Below are 17,121 nucleotides of genomic sequence, written 5' to 3'. Positions count from 1 at the left end.
GAATGAAATAGATGGAGATATATCCCGTGATAATGTAGCTCATGTTGGACATCTGCAGTTTTACACAGGTGCCAATCTTGACTAGATGGGAGTTACAATTTGGGTCAAGTGCATTGTAATATTTCTTCCCACACTGAAGTCTAGTCTCCGTGGAAACTGCTGCCTGTTATTTAAATGACCATGTTAGTGCTTTCTGACTCAACAAACACAATGAGCAAACTTACAGGTGCTCTCACATTGATTCTGGGGTTTGATTTTCCTATCAGCAGTCACTCGCACATCCTGCTGAACGGCGACCGCTCTCTCGCTCAGATTGAACCGAACAGCTGGCGGAGAGGCTACGGAGCACCGGCGGCACCGTTGACAGAAATTCAATTGTACCCCCCCCCCCCCATCTCTCTCACTAAAACACACGCACACAAACACACACAATTAAAACAATGGCGGCAGACCTAATGCAGATAAGTCCTGTTAACCTTTGCTAGCTCTTGCTCTGCCTCTGTCATCAGCCCTCGCTGGGTCCACGCTGTCCTTCAGTGTTCCCAACTCTCATGAATGTTTGATGGTCCTGCCAGCTGCTCTCCGGCGTCTAAGGACGGCACGTGTTCTCCCTCAGAAACACAGGCTTCGCATTGTCTCGGCCCCCGGTGGACTCTGAAAACCAGCGACGGAGTGTACGTGTAATGTATGACGCCGAATAACTTTCATGTGTGTGATTTTAGATGATTTGAGGTGTAGAGGGAGGTCTTGTTTCTTTTTTTCTTTTTTTTTTTTTTTGGACAAATGCAGAAAAAAACAACTGCAGCCATTTGAGAAATCTTTCACAAATGATCCACAGGCTTCCCCTCCTACACGACGACTGGCCCTGGCTGTCTTTTCATGTGCAGACTTTTCATTTTCTACAGCCTTCCCCTCTGTATTGTTTGAGATGTTTACAGAGTGTAGGATCCTTGATCATGAATTCCTGGGCGTCTGTTTGCCAGTGCAGATGGGCAAGGAGGAGCGCCGAGATGCACACAAACAATTGTGTGTCGGGACCAAAACATTTTTCCAATTCTTGTGCACAAAACCTTGCACACAGCACACAGCCGGAGCTTCCACCCACCCCGACACCCTGAAGATTCTAGGAACCAGCCATATGTCTCTGCCGCGTCGTCACAGCAACGATCTCAGCCCCATCGTGCACTTTTATTATTATGCATGTGAAGCAGGGGTCCTGCGGTCACACTGACCATCGCCACGCATCACTTTAACGCCAGACTTATGCACTCAAACACCTAAAGGTGCTGTTCAAATAATTTACTTTATCTTTGTATCCATGTGGTTTTAGTCCTATTGTTGCTTTTCCTGGTTCCAGCATGTGACAGCTAAATCCAACTGCATTAAAAAATGCATTAAAAAATGCGCAAAATTTTAACAGCAGCTCAAGTGGTTTACAGAAAAAAAATTCTATAGGCAAATTATTGATCAATAGTCACAAAAAACAGTTTTCGAACCGCGCATAAATGTGTTCATCAATCAAATTAATAGTTGAACTGACCTGAGCATAGGGTCGGGCCATAACTATATCAGCAATTTGGGGCACATAAAACAAGGTTGCCAGAACTATTCAAGTCAGTTTTGTGTGTCATGTGACTGTAACTTATAAGTGTGTGAGCTATGTGTTCCTGCCAAGAGTTTAGTCAACAGCATCTGAAATAGTACAAATGGCAAATTTAAAAATGAGTAAACGTGTTTATCAGCAAACTCTTCCTTCAGAACACTTAATTCCATCGCTTCGTGACAGTTTGCTCAGCGAACAAGCATTGATGGTTTTGCTGCAGAGGCGCATCCTGACATTTATAATGAATAAAGGCAGCCCTTACAATAAAGGATATTAAAACAATAAATACAAAAAAATGAAATGCAAAGCCTCCAAAATATGGATTGATCACCTGCAAACACCTGGAAACAACTTGTGATTTCTATCCTGTACAACTGTAACCTATCCATTTAAATTTTTGAGAAAGTTTGTTCTTGTTATTCAATTTAATTTCCAAATCTGAATGATGCTGACTAATCAAGTATATGACAAAAAGTCCTGTCCTTGAAAAAATTTTAATTAAAAAGGAAGTAGTATTATTAAATAACCAAGTGGGATATTTGTTTCAGAGTTTGAGACAGGAGATTTTAGAAGTGGCTGAATAAGTAAATGAAAAAAAAAAAAAACTCCATCTATGCCTCCATATTCTTTACTTCCAGGCTGCTTAAGAGACAAAGAGACTTCATCAGATTAGTATCTTTGCTGGCAGATTTCCCAGTGACAGACGTGAAATCTGTAGAACTACTTTCATTTTGAAAGTATGTTGACAGTTGGAATTAATATCTACCCTTTAGTTTTACTACCTACGCTGCTATATAACTTCAGTTTGGGAGCTGATCATTTCAGAGAGAAAAAAAAAAATCAAGAAATTACCTAAAAATCTCCAGTGGATTAGGTTTAAGTATAAGAAATAGAACTGAATTACCACTGATTATCTTGGGGAAGTTTCTCATTCATTTGTGCTTATCAGAATCCTGCGTTTCAAAATAGCCGAGCAGGTGTCTTGACAGATGAAGTGGATAAGATGCCAAACCGAAAGAGGAACATCGATTTGAGTGAGCGTGGATTCGAGTATCACCGGATCATCTCTAATTGTCATAAAGGACTCCTCAATGTAATTTTGGTCAGTAATCAATACAATAATAATAAAAGCAAAGTGGGCCCGGGATACATCCCTGTTGTCGGTCTGGAGGGGGGAGTTTCTGGATGTCAAAAACAACACTTTATATCCACATAAAATGTAGGAGTGAAAACGGCATTCCAGTTTTGCTGTCAGTTTCTCTGGCTGCATATCAACTACTTAATTTGATTCTGCAATTATCGTCGCCCCTTTAGCTGTTTTGCTGATCTCTGTTTGTCCTGTTGCATTAAGCCGGTTAATGTGTGAAGAGTCTCAAATAGTCCGGAAGCAGAAAATGTCTCCTCGGTTTTATTTCCGAATTTCACACCAACGCCGACCCTTTGATCTTTGTCAAGAGAGCAGCCTGTTATTCTCATTTGTAAAAGAGAGAAAACAGCAGCTGCCAATTTGGTGAAAAGTAATACCACAGCAGCCGCAGTAAATACTTCATTAGTATGTCCTGGAATATATTTTGAGGTCGATCGCGATCACAATCGAGCTCGCTCTCTTTTCCTGGCCGAGTCTATCATGTCACCTGTCCTCCTCCCGCAGCAGGCCGACACAACTGGGTCACGGTAAACCTGAGGCGCGCGGCTCCTCTTTCACCAAAGTCTGGACCCGAGGGCTCCAGAGTGAGATTCAGACATCAAACTCCAGCTCAGACCTCCATCCATCAACCTCCGCAAAAGCCGCTTCCCAAAGCCGAGCAGCAGGTAACCGTAACGAAGATCTCCCGGACGCCGCCATCGATCGCTAACACAGACTTCCTGTTTCTGGGAGGTTGGCGGTTTGGAAGCGGCTCAAGATGCTAATGTGATCAGATGGTCCAGTTTTTTTTTTTTTTCTGGGAGGAAAAGTCATTGTTTTAAAGTCTTAACGGAAAAGAAATATGGAGCAAGAAGACCGATATGCTCCGTCTCGGTCGAGAATGACAGAAGTATTTGAGGCTTTAAACAATAAAGTTGTCCTTTTCCAAACAGGAAACCATCATAATACTGCTTTACCTGACTTTCTAATATACTTAGATTAAACATATATGGCACTAAATCACAAATTACAGCCCACGTGATTACAAACGGCACAGTGGATTACCGCAACGCAAAAGGGTCACTGATTCGATTCCAACTGGAGGCCTTTCTGTGTGAAGGTTGCATGTTCTCTCTGGTCTTCCCACAGTCCACATTAACATGCAGGGTCCTCATTAGAGACCCTAAATTACACTGACATGTGAATGGGGGGGTGATTATATATCTCCACCAGTCCAGGGTGAGTCTCGCCATTCGCCCAATGACGCCTAGGACAGACCCCCCCCCCTCCCCTATGACCCTGGTTGCAGGATAGGCTGGATAGGTAATGAAAGATTAAATGAGCACAAAGTCATTGCAAAATGCGAACCGAAGCATTTTCAAACCACTGAGCAAATGTTGACGTCGCCCGCCTCGCTACATCTGCTTGATCTCACAGATCGTCCAATCGCACACCGAGGAGCAAAGTAAAACCCGTCACCCGGTTTAACTTTGACCTGAGAGTAGAAGCCGTTATCAAACTTCGCCTGGAATATGGTGAAAGAAACACAACTCTTTTTCATTCCTCGGTTCATTTTTTTCCTTCTCACTGCATGTGATGAATCTCAGAATTGCAGCAAGTCAATTCTTAAGATGCTTCCGCTCACCACGAACCGTTTACCAGATGAAACTCAAGTGTGGAAGTTTGAAAATGAATACTTTGAATTAGGAGTCAGACAACGCAACACTTTTCTTCGTGCCTCGGGTCCGTTTCTCATTTACCGCTCGTCTGTGGACGTGCGAGGAGTTTTCCTCCTCAAAGACAGTTCACACTCCACACTTCGCTGCTACGTGCTTTTTGTGGGGAAATTCTCGGTTTTTCAGACATCAGAGGGCCTTTCGTGTGCGGATTCCCAGTTGGGAACTAATTTTTTTCGGATTATTCCGACATGGCATGAACGCATTACAGCTCCAGTATGTTTTTGTAGGTCACCGCCGCGCTCCGCTAATGCTGGATTCAGGAGCCAGGCGAAGAGATTTTGTGTTCAAAAGTCATAAGTAACTGCTCTCGTTTGCTTCCTAGCAGGGAAAAAAAAAAGCAGCTGCCCCATTTCCATTAATCACCGACGACTAACAGAAACAGATCCCGCGCACCCAGCAGCTCATCATCAGCATCATATGATTAGAGCCTCATTAAACTTTTAATTGCCTCTATTTATGTCCCATGAATGCATGTGTGTAATGCAGCCTTCAAGTCATTTTGGATATGGCAGAATTACGATCAACTCGACCATGCAATGTAATGAATAGCTGCACGGGCTCATTGTGCGGAGGATCTCCGAGGAAATCGATAGATAAAGAAAAAAAAAAAAAAAAAAGCAAAATGTAAAATCATGAATAATTAGAAAGCGAGCCTGCCTTTTGGATATCGCATCCAAGCAGATATATGGCACGGTCTGCGAATAAGAGGAAGCTGTTTCTTTTCTCCGGCCATCCATCAAACGTTAGATGGTTGTTCAATGCTGCGGTGTGTATGTGTCATGTAGTAGTATTGGACATGCGTTACCCTGGACCTTTAAAACGGGCAAAAATTATTATTCTAAATGATGTAAAAATTGAAGGAAAACTGCAAGTGCGATGGAGGCCAGCAGGAGCTGCGCCATCAGAAAACTTTTCTCTTTCCCCTTCGCAACGTTGCTGAGGAGGCATAAACGTCCGACTCGAAATCAGTACATTACTTGTTAGTAGTCTCCAGAGCGAGACGCCAGCTCAGGGTTGGATCTACCTCAAAACCCAAAAGTGAGAGGTTAGAGGACTCTTTCTTCCATCCCATCTCTGTGGTTGTGTTATTACTAAACATTATCACACACCTGGCGTGGATTTATTTAGTTCTACGTAGATCCATGGTTCAATTCCAACAGGGGTCTTTTCTTGGTGGAGTTTACATGTTCAGACATGTGTCTGCATATGTCTCCTCCAGGTTCTCAGGTTACCTCCCACAGCCCAAAAGCATGCAGCAGTTGCAGCTGAAGACCCTTAATAACCCAGACACGTAAATGAGAGGGTGAATGGTTGTGTTTCTCTATATGTGGTCCTGCGATCGACGAGCAACCCGACCAGGGTGAACCACACCTCTCACCGATTGACGGCTTGGATAGGCTTCGGCAGCCCCGTGACCCGGAGTGCAGGAGAAACCCTATAGATAATGAATGAAGGAATAAATCCTACTTTCAATAGAACCTGTGTCGTAGCGAGACAGCCAGAAAAAAAATGAAGGGGGCCAGATCATGCAAAAGTACGTACAGTTTTACCCTTTTGTCAGTATATATGTGTGTGTGTGTGTGTATAATATATACTGCTCAAAAAAATAAAGGGAACACTTGAACAACACAATGTAACTCCAAGTCAATCACACTTCAGTGAAATCATAGTGTCCACTCAGGAAGCAACACAGATTTTAAGGACATTACATCAAAGTTGGATTAGCCTGGAGTGTGTTTTTACACTTTAATTTTGAGTGTGATTCCTAATCCAGACCTCCATGGGTTAATACATTTAATTTCCATTGATCATTTTTGTGTGATTTTGTTGTCAGCACATTCAACTGTGTAAAGAGCAAAGTATTTCATAAGAATATTTCATTCATTTAGATCTAGGATGTGTTTTTTAAGTGTTCCCTTTATTTTTTTGAGCAGTGTATGTATATATATACATACATATATAAAGATACGAATATCCCGCTTTAAAAAAAAGTGAGAAAACCTCCCGTTGCCTACTAGTGTGCTTTGCAGTATTTAGGGTGCAGACGACAGACAGGCTACATGCATGTAAGAGGTTTAAAACAGTGTAAACTGCAGCCTTAGTGACGCTTAGAAGAAGGTCATTGACTTTGAATCTCCCCGAATGTTGTTCGGTCGTCGTCGTGACTCAGCAATGAGCCGCACAGACCGAACAATCTCAAATGATAGTCCGTTGTCTGAACTTCACGCGGCAAGATTCACTTTTCAACCGTGTTATTAGCGACCCCGGGGCCGGTCTGTTGTTTGTCTATCAGCAGGATTTTCACATGGCTTAATGGAGGGGTGCGGCCAGGGTCGGGGGGGGAGGGAGGAAGAGACCCCCAACATGTGAGGCTCAATCTTTTTAACATTGGAAACACTGTAATTTTCACCACAGACACTGGTAATTCAAGGAATAGCATCACGGCAAAATCAAAGGTTGCTCACAATGATTAATCCGCGGCCTTTCTTTACTCATGCAGATACTGTACTTGCTCATCCTTGGCTTAGTGCAGCTGCTATAAAAAAAAAAAAAAAAGAAATAACACATTGTGAAAATGAAAATGCACTCGAGCAGCTCCGCTGTGATAAATTTTCCTTATGCTGCAGCAAACATCCCTGGGAGAGTGACATTGTATAGTTGGCATTTAGAAGCCCAGACACCGCCTGAGAGAAAGGTTGCCTGGCAAACCCTCGGAAATGTCCGTTCGATGACATATGCTGGAAGTTTATCCATGAGGTTACATTAAATATCGTATTCTTAAAAAAAACAAAATGTTTTTGATGACCTTCGGACTGCGCAAGCGCTGCTGTTTACAACGGACAAAAAGGAGAAACTTACTGATACAGCCGGTAATCTTGCTATTACAGAGGTCACCTTGTACTTGTCGGGGGTTTATTTGCAAAGCAGTGGAATTTGTATTTTACTGAGCACACGCACATCTGTGACACATACTGTACAAATTTAAAGGGGACGTATCTTGCTTATGCTCATGTCCGTGTCATACCGCTCACCTGTCGAAGTAAACAAATAACACTGACGTACTTACATTTATATAACCAGTTCACAGATATGAATAATCGTCCTTGATGATGCTCCGCGAGCAGCGTTGCATCTGTTTCATCAGAGGAGAAGATCACCACGTACTTCATTGGTCATGTGTTTTTATGATCAAAAAAATCCAATCAATCGCTATAGTTTATATTAGGGGTGTCAAACTCATTTTGGTCCGGGGGCCACATACAGCCTAATTTGATGGGAAGGAGGCCGGATCGGTAAAATCATTACCTAGGAGTGACACTAAGTCTAAAATTTTCCTTTGCTTTAGTGTAAAGAGGGTAAACAGGTAAATTACAAAAATCTTCGAATAAATATTAAAAATGAACAGGAAAAAAGAATTCAGGAAATGACACCCTAAAAATATCGTTGAGTTAAAAGACAAATTCTCATCACTGTGGGAAAATCTGCAACTAGAATTTATTAGAAAATGGATCGGTAGCATGAATAAGAGGAGGTATAATGTTTACATGGCTATTGGTGGCTATTCTGGTTATTAAATCAATCTTTTTAATTTTGCAAATTTTTTTTGCAATCATTTTTGTATTTTTTATAGAAATAAGAAAAGAAAAGATCGTTTTAACAGTGTCACTAGATGTTTTTTCATCAAAAAATTAATTTGTTTTCAAATGAAGCAAAGTTACTTTTTAATTTTTTTCCTTGTTCGTTTTTTTTTTTTTTTTTTTGAAACACAATGTATAAAACCCCCAGATGCATGTGACAAAAAACGCGCAACCGCACAAAACAAAGGTTTGATTTCAGGCAGGGGGCCACAAAATAAAAAATAAACAAATAAATAAATAAAAATAATAATAAAATAAGAAATTGTTCAGAGGGCCGCAAGTCTGAGACGCCTGGTTTGTATGATGTCACTCACTGGGTTTTGCGACATTCAGGGTTCTGGTAGCGCAGCGGAGAAGCACGAGCCGGCCGACGTCAATTGGGCTGTTTTGAACCAGTTTTTAATGAGAGTTATGTGAGCGGGACCATGAAGGTTGCTGTACTAGACTTTTTCTGTCTGGAGCAGCATCTTCACTCATCACTTGTCTCTGCAATAATCTCTTATTTCCCCTAATAGGTTCTTTCAGAGGGTGAAGGGTGTTGCTCATATTCAGTTGCAATGTTAATGGAGGACAAAGCTTGATTGAATTTTTTTTTTTCCAACAAACGCAGTCAGTATTAATTTGTAATCTTTTCAACAGAACATAAAGTGCATCGAAACTTTGTAAGTTGCTCCTGTACAACGTCGAACCGTGTCAAAATCAAGAGGCGGGGGTTCAACTCTGACTGGTCACCTGCCAATCACAGGGCCGCATTTAGAGACATACAATCATTCACACGTCTGTGCAATTTAGATTCTCTTGTATGTTTTTGGACGGTGACAGGACACCCAGGCAGACACAGGAAGAAAGGCCCCCCGGCCGAAATCGAACCAGGAACCTTCTCGCTGTGAGTCTGAAGCGCGAACCATTTCCCTCCACCGTTTAGCAATGGTGAGGATTGATTATCACCAGAACATAAATCGGAACTTGTTTTCAAAAGATGCATATCTTCTTACATTTCTGAGACCAAGATGGCGTTCTTCAGATGGAGATCTGAAGACGTCGACTCAACGGGAGACTTTTCTGTGTCTCAGGAGCACCATCTCCAGAGATCCAGCCACTCGCTCGTCTCTGTCAAAGTTCCGAGCTGTTCGTCTCCGATTCGGCTGACTTATTTCCCTGACTGGATAAACAGAAAATGCAAGATATTCAAACATGGAAACAATAGCCCATTAAATTAAAGTTGAACTTTTGTAAAGCAGACAAGATTTCCAACCTTTCCAAACAAGCTCACTCAGGAAACTGGAAGTGCCAGGAGTTCACGTTCCTCTGTCCACCGGCAGGTGTCTGTAAATTGGCAAAACAGGAGAAAGTTGGCTGAATAGAAACAAGGGCTGAGATGTTCTGTCTCAGACAGAGGATTAACTGAAGGTCAAGAATGCAATAAATAAAGATTTCAATTGTGAATCCATGGAAAGCTCCTAAAGCAAAGTCCCAGAATAAAAATATAGAGCTTAAAAATGAGCAACGCGGGTCCCCTTTGACCTCCTGAGACCGAAGGCCTGCAAGGAGGAGAGGGGGGGGTTTGCATGTTTAATGTCTTCGAGTTAAAATATGTCCTCAAATGTGGACAGCTGGTATTTAAGTTAGTATAATACTGGCTGTTTTGTTCTGACTACCCTGCGGTAAATGGCATGAGGTATTACAACGATCTGCAAGGGGTCATGGTGAGGTCAGATAATTAAAACCCAGTGTTAGAGCTAAAGGACTGTCTTAGAAAATTAGAATATTGTGATAAAGTTCTTTATCTTCTGTAATTACAAAATCAAAAATGTCACACATTCTGGATTCATTACAAATCAACTAAAATATTGCAACTCTTTTATTATTTCAATATTGCTGATTATGGCTTACATCATAAGAAAACTCAAAAATCCTATCTCAAAATATTAGAATATCATGAAAAAGTATTTTTTGTTTTTTTAATTGCATTACAGAAGATAAAGAACTTTATAAAAGTATTCTAATTTTCCGAGACAGTCCTGTATTCTCAAATTGGCTTCTTTTTGCCTCAAATGTTAATAGACATTCATTCATTCATTACCCATCCCACTTATCCTGCAGTCGGGGTCACCTATCCCCGCCTAATCGATCACAGGGACATATACAGGGACACAAAACTGTTCATAAATATAATACATATAAAAATCTTATTTCTACTTTCACCCCCTTCAACTGTAGTGGTTGGATCTTCTGCAAACATTTATTTATTTCCACACCGAAGGCTGTCATAAGCATCTGTTGCCACGTCGAGGGAAAACAAACCAGAGATCGACGCATTGTAGTTTAAAGCGTAAAATAAGTCAAAATGTAACGTCTCCAGACGAGTGTACTTTGTCGCAAAGTGGTTAAGACTAATTTCAGAGCAATGTGCTGCAAATTACGTAACATTTGCCAATTCTCAACGTGATTCACTATAAGAAGCAAACTAGCCTGATTTTAAGGTAATTAATGTAATTTCATCAAATCTTTGGGGAGAAGGTAGATCTAACTTTATTGGCAGATGAATTCTCCTGGCACTCGGCTTCTTTTTAACTACTTAACACAACTGAGCACTTTGGTGACATGGTTGTTCTATTGTTTTTCGGTTTTGGGACGGCTTCAAAAAAAAGGGTTGCTAAGCTACAGTGGGAGCGTTGCTGTGCAGAGGAAGGGGTCTGCCCTCGTCTGGGGGGCTCCAATCCAACTATTTGAGGAAATATCTCTGCCACCGACAACAAAGACCTGCTCACAGTTTCTGGCTGGGAGGAGTGTGTCAGTCTGTGTTGCCGCTGCAGAGCCGAAAAGAAGAACTCTCCCGTTTTGTGACTTCCTGCCCAGCAGCGCCCCCTGCAGGACGCAACACCGTCCCCCCTCTCCCCCCCCTCAGAGACCTTGAAGCCTCTGAAAACAGGCAAGGCTGAACCTCTATAGAGCGAGGTGAGCCGCGGAGTTCATCGTGGGCGGCCGGGGCTATCTTTGACATGTTCTGCAGCACCTCCAGTCAGAACAGACATCACATCGTCATGGCGACGGCAAGCGCTAACACAGTGGCGGAGGCCCACATGCCCGGGTCCGACCTACAGTCAGTCCGAGGCCTGGCTGACTTCATCCTGGAGGGAACTTAGAGCTTTACATGTGTGTGTCTGTGCGTGCGTGTGTGTGTGTGTGTGTGTGTGTTACATAACTCAAAGCTGTGATTGTCCCCAAGCATTAGACTCAGTAGAATAATATTCACACTTTATTGTGGCTGACCCGGAAGCTACAGCAGAGGGAGGGGCTCATTTTTAGTTGGTCAAAACGACACTGACGGACGCAGAATTGGGTGCGTCATGGTCACATGTCACATTATTGGATTAAAGTTGACCAAAATCAACATTATTGGATTAAAGTTGACCAAAATCACACAGTCTACAATGTCTCAGTTTGTAAGCCCTGGATGTTTGTTTGTTTCGGGGTGTGTTTTTTTTTTTGTTTTTTTTTACACCTTGCATTTTTGGTATGAACTTGTGGTCTTTAGATTTAAATCAAACTATTTTAGGTCTGGATCCCCCTCGACATCAGCTTGATTGGCACAAAACATTAACATATTCCAAATGAATCCCACGAAGTTAGCGTCAATTTATTATCAGCACTGCTAATCCTGTACTCAGGGACGAGGTGGTGCTGGAACTTACATGCATGAAAATGTGCAAAAAGTTATTTGCATCAATAAAATAAACCTTAATGTCTAATAGTGACATGTCCAATGTATAGTATCGAACATGTGAGTGAGCTGAAATTGTCTGTATGTGTGAATCAGAGGATCAGTAGCTGTTTTTTCTGTATGTTGACCCTGTGATTGACAGGTGATTGGTTCAGACTTGACACCAGTCAGTGCTTTGCAGCGTTTTTCTCGCATTTGATGGATCTGTGGAAAAAAAATCAGCACCAGATTAATCAATAAAGGATTATAAATAGTTTCATCACCATATGCCTCATTTTTCAGGGGAGCTCAATGTTCTTATCTATGTTTTTGGTCTTGAAGTCCTTCCTGTCATCATACTTTATAATGATTGATCAGATGTGGGATTCCATCCGATATCTGATCAGTTTGTTGAGTGACAGTTCGTCCAGTGGACAGTTGAACCACTTAGTCCGTGGCTGCAGGGCCTCCACACCAAAATCAATTTTCGGGCATCTTATTAACATTTACTACTCTAAACTTGCACCGTCAGCAACTGGCAATTCTGCTGCAGGAAAGGAGAATACAAATAAAAGGGCAATCACACATTTATCTCTCCTTTCAGCTTCACTTCTCACATGTTTCAGGTCCTTGTGAGAAGGCTTTCTCAATAATAGGATCCCCAAGCTTGTCAACACTTTTAAACAAGTATAAACAAAAATAACAATATATATTTAAGTCTTTGTATGTATCTGTGACTGACAGCCATACCAGGTTTCCTGCGACTGCTCTGAAGGAGGAAATGAATACAACAAAAATAAAGTTGAGTGTCAAAATCAAACTGCAACAATCAGATGACAGGGAATGGAGGAACAGAGTCAATTTGAAAAATGAAACACAAAACGCTCGAGAGCCTTTCTGTTTTGTCTTTGCCCCCGGCGTCAGGTGTGTGTATTCATAAGCAATTTGGATATTTGTGTGTCTGTGTGTATGCGTAGATAGGAGTCAGAATGACGTGGATATATATCATTATCATATACAATTTGCTAAAAATATGATGGTAAAGATGACAAAACATTAACTTGATTGGTAGTCTATCATATGAAGAGACAGACTGACAGACACACACACGATTAGCTCTGGTTGTCTCTTTGTCATTCAACTTGTTTAAAAAAAAGGGGAGGTAAGGAATAAAATGTGAGAAGGAGGATCGCAATAATGAGACATTAGGATTGTGTGAGCATGTGTTTATCTGTTTAAAAGAGGGATTCCAGCTGCGATTTATCCCGCACCCATGTCGGGCCAGCTTAGATGACAGGGAAGATGAATACACAAACACACATGGCAAGGGTTTGTGCTAGTGCAATCCTCTGAAATTTATGTGCGTGTGTGTTACCAAAGACTTGTGCCGAATAGATGCACAACGGCAAGTCGGTGTGCCAGGGAAGGGGAGAACATTCAGCAGAGTCAGCATCCACCTCATTACACCCAAGTGTGACCTTCTGTGTAACGCTCACAACCTCACACCAATAAACAAACCCATTAAGGTTCCTTTTACAGCTTGTTCAGAATTTTACCTTTCAGCTACTGAGTGTTACTGTAACAAAGGAAAGGTCAGATAAACCCAGTGGTTCACACCAACAGCACCCCCATCAACCCCAGAGCCCCAATCTGAATACCTCGTGTAACTACCTTATGTGAGGTTTACGTCATTTTAGTGTATTTTTCATAACAGTATTACTAGGTAATACTTGGCGGTACATCAACATGGGCACAGCTTGGACTTTACCAAGAGGGGTCGAGTGAAGCTCTTAGGGAATTACTATTCTGTTATTCTATTAAAATAAAAAAGGATAATGATAATATCTGGAAAAATTAGATTTTGATAGCTTTCATAATTATGCTAAATTTACATTCAGGTAATAATAGTAAAAACTTAAGTTTTAATAAATAAATACATGAATAAAACTGTCTGTAAGGACAGGTTTTAAAAAGGAGTGTACATAGATTTAAAGAAAATATTATTTTAATTGTAAGATAAGATTTTTACACAAAAAATATTTCAGTCAATTTTTGTTGTGATGTTTTAAGCCAATTTTTTTTAGAGTAGAGCGTGTCACATTAACTAAATGAAGGACTCAGACGCCGTTTAAAGACTGTAAACCATTATCCATATCACTCTTTTACAGCCTGCTGCTAAACAATTTCCCATGTATATGGGATCATTAAAGTACATCTCATCATCACCAAAAGAAATAAACATTGAACATAATTTGGAAATAACCTCATTCAAAATGTATATGCTCATCAAGTACTTGCCATGATATGTATAAGTAATAATCTACTGAAGAGGTAAAATTAAGAAAGTGATTCAAACTACCGACACGGTAAAAGTGAGAAAAAAAAAAAGAAATATTCAATTCCAAACATAAAAGAATATGAATTTTAAAAACCAGTATGCAAGAGAGATGGTTATTTCCAAGTACGGCTGTACAAGAATGGTTATGCAATGTTCTAAAACAATTAATTGGTCACAAATCCTTAACCAAACACTGACCTCAGCCAGTCAAAGTGTATCTCTGCTGGCTGTTACTGCAAATGCAGGCTGATCATTCTTCCATATTTTGCTTAAGTAATGATCTTTCAGCATAAAGCCTTGTCCGGAAGAACACACAGCCTCGTCAGATGAAAATAAAACAACTAATCTTTCAGACGCTCAGAACCAGACTGAAAGCATTCACTGGAGTGGAACCAGGATCTGAAAGGGAAACCTTTGCCCGATCCCCTGCAGACAGGAGCTCGGACAACTTTGGGGTTGGGTGGTCCAACAAAACCATCTACATTTAACAAAGATATTAATCAAAGTATTAATCAAGAATTTAAGTAGGAAACTGAAAAATCTGTGAAGAAGCAGGTAAGAGAAACTCCAAAATTAAAGTTCACTGATACTCAAATTCATTTTTCAGGAAATTTTGCAATGTATTTTCCATTTTTACAATTTATGAACCCCCACCTACCTACTGAGAATAATGTAAGAAATAATTTTAGGTTTACTTGTATACTGTATTAAGTTTTGGTCTATTTCTACTTGGAAGCCAAAACACCATCAGTCTAATTTAATCATTTGATTTTCGATGGAATCCAAGACCCTCTGTAGAAGCTGAAGTTATGTGACATTGAGCATGAGGCCTCTTGACCTCATACCGGTGAAATCATTACATTTGTAGATTAAAATTACTTTCCAGCTGCTTGTCAAGTAAGTGGAAATGTGTCGAAGGAATGTAATTGACCTGGTGCTATACTGCCCTCGTGTGTTTGCTTGTATGTTGGGTTACTAGATCCAAAACGAGTTAAAACTTCAATAAAAAGAGATGAGTTAAAGTTCCATGTGTACAACATGAGGGATACATTCAATTTCAGAATGATATCTGCTTCGCCTCATTATGATCCACTCTTTTCCAGGTAATCATTTTCCAGGAAGTCTTCAACATTAAATCCAACAGAAGTGACAGATAGGGAGCCTTATGACAAATCGCAAAAATTACCCACTCAAACCTATTAAAGAGCCTATAATTATAAAACATAATTGAATTAGCCGCTCCTGTTTTAAGAAGTATTTACAATTCAATATACCCTCATTTGTAAAAATAGGTCTGAGTTGGACATTTTGCATTATTTTACAGTAAACCATGACTGAAAGATGATAAAGGTTCTCAAGGATGTCTGGGGGCTCCGGGAAATACGACTATGTGCCAAGCGGACCAACCATCTTGCTGTGACGAATTTTGTTGCATCAGAAACACACCACCACTCATACACACATGTTGCCCACAAACATTTTGCTTTATTTGATTGTTAAAAATAAGTAAGGCTAGAGACGTTTCCATCGGCACAAACGGCGTGTGTGCTGCTGAACTGGAACCGAGGGAGGGGCTCTGGATGAGTACTATGCGGATGGGATTGATGACACACACACACACACGCGCATTCACGCACGCACACATACTCAAGCACGCACGCGCGCACACAGACACACACCTGTGGTGAGTGTCCTGCATCTGGCTGAGGCGTGCCAGTGTTTTCATACAGGCCTGGCTCCATCCTCGCCCCCAGAAACGCAATGCATAGCTGAGTAAATTCACCCCCTGTGAAAAAAATCATCCCCAAACAACCAGCCCACGCCATCATCACATTCATACATATTCATCTCATATATATATATATATATATATGTATATATATATTCATATCAATGTACAAAGATACATTCTGAATTGCAGAGGCTCAATCATTGAAATAAATACTGTCATGGCTAAACTGCAATAACATCTCCCCTCCTTGAGAGAACACACACACACACACACCCTCCCACACACACACACACACACACACACACACACACACACACACACAATGAGAACAGACCTTATCTGCCACAGTTCAATATAAAGAGGACAAAACAAGAGGCCTGAAACACAGTAGGTCTCGTGTTACACATCTTGTGCACTGGATGCTGCCATCAGATACAAACGTCATACAGACACTTAAAAAAAAAAAAAAAAATCATAAAAATAGATTTAAAACATTTTCTGAAGGACATGGTTTTACGCCGTGTAGGGATATATTGCTGAGAGCCATGTGTTTTCATCCTGTCAGAGAAACGCCTTCTCTTCACCCGCTCCCAGAAAAATATTCAGCATCCTTTTCCAAATATGAAAGTCTAAAAATATCTCTTATTTACACAGCGGGGAATTCTCTTACAAAATAGCTCACGGGCTTCCTGCATTGAGGCCGTCCCCCTGCTGAGACGTGTCAGCACGTGATGCGCCTCAACTATCTATCCTTTGGTAGCACACGTAACATTCTGTCACAAAAAAAAAATAAATACTATGTCACACTTGAAAAGCCTGTAGCTTTAGTCATTTCAAAGCCAGGCTTCTAAGGCCGCCTCATCTTATTTTGCTATTTTGGAGAGTCTGCTAGCAGGACGCGCACAGACTGGATTTCATTTCAGCATCACAACCAAACCAAAGGTAAAGGACTGGGCAAAGTAGAAACTCTGTCATTGGTTACGGACCATGGTTGCGTTCATGGATGTACTACGGCTGATTTATCGATTCATCGCAAGTCTTTTTTTCCAGTTTGATTGTTTCACAACTTTTTTTGTTAGCGATGTTTTTCAAGAACAGCATATTAGGGTAATTGAAAGTTAAAAAGGAAAAAATGATGAGTCAGATTTGCATGGTAATGAACCAGTCAAAGATTTTGCTCATCTGTTAGTGTAACAAATCCTCAGAAATATGCAAGAAAATATCAACAATATTATTTCACAT

Source organism: Fistularia commersonii, chromosome 33 (assembly GCF_037954325.1).
Source record: "Fistularia commersonii isolate RoL2024-O1a breed Wild chromosome 33, RoL_Fcom_v1.0, whole genome shotgun sequence".
In the NCBI taxonomy this organism is placed as follows: domain Eukaryota; kingdom Metazoa; phylum Chordata; class Actinopteri; order Syngnathiformes; family Fistulariidae; genus Fistularia; species Fistularia commersonii.
Note: the sequence above shows the minus strand (reverse complement) of the source record.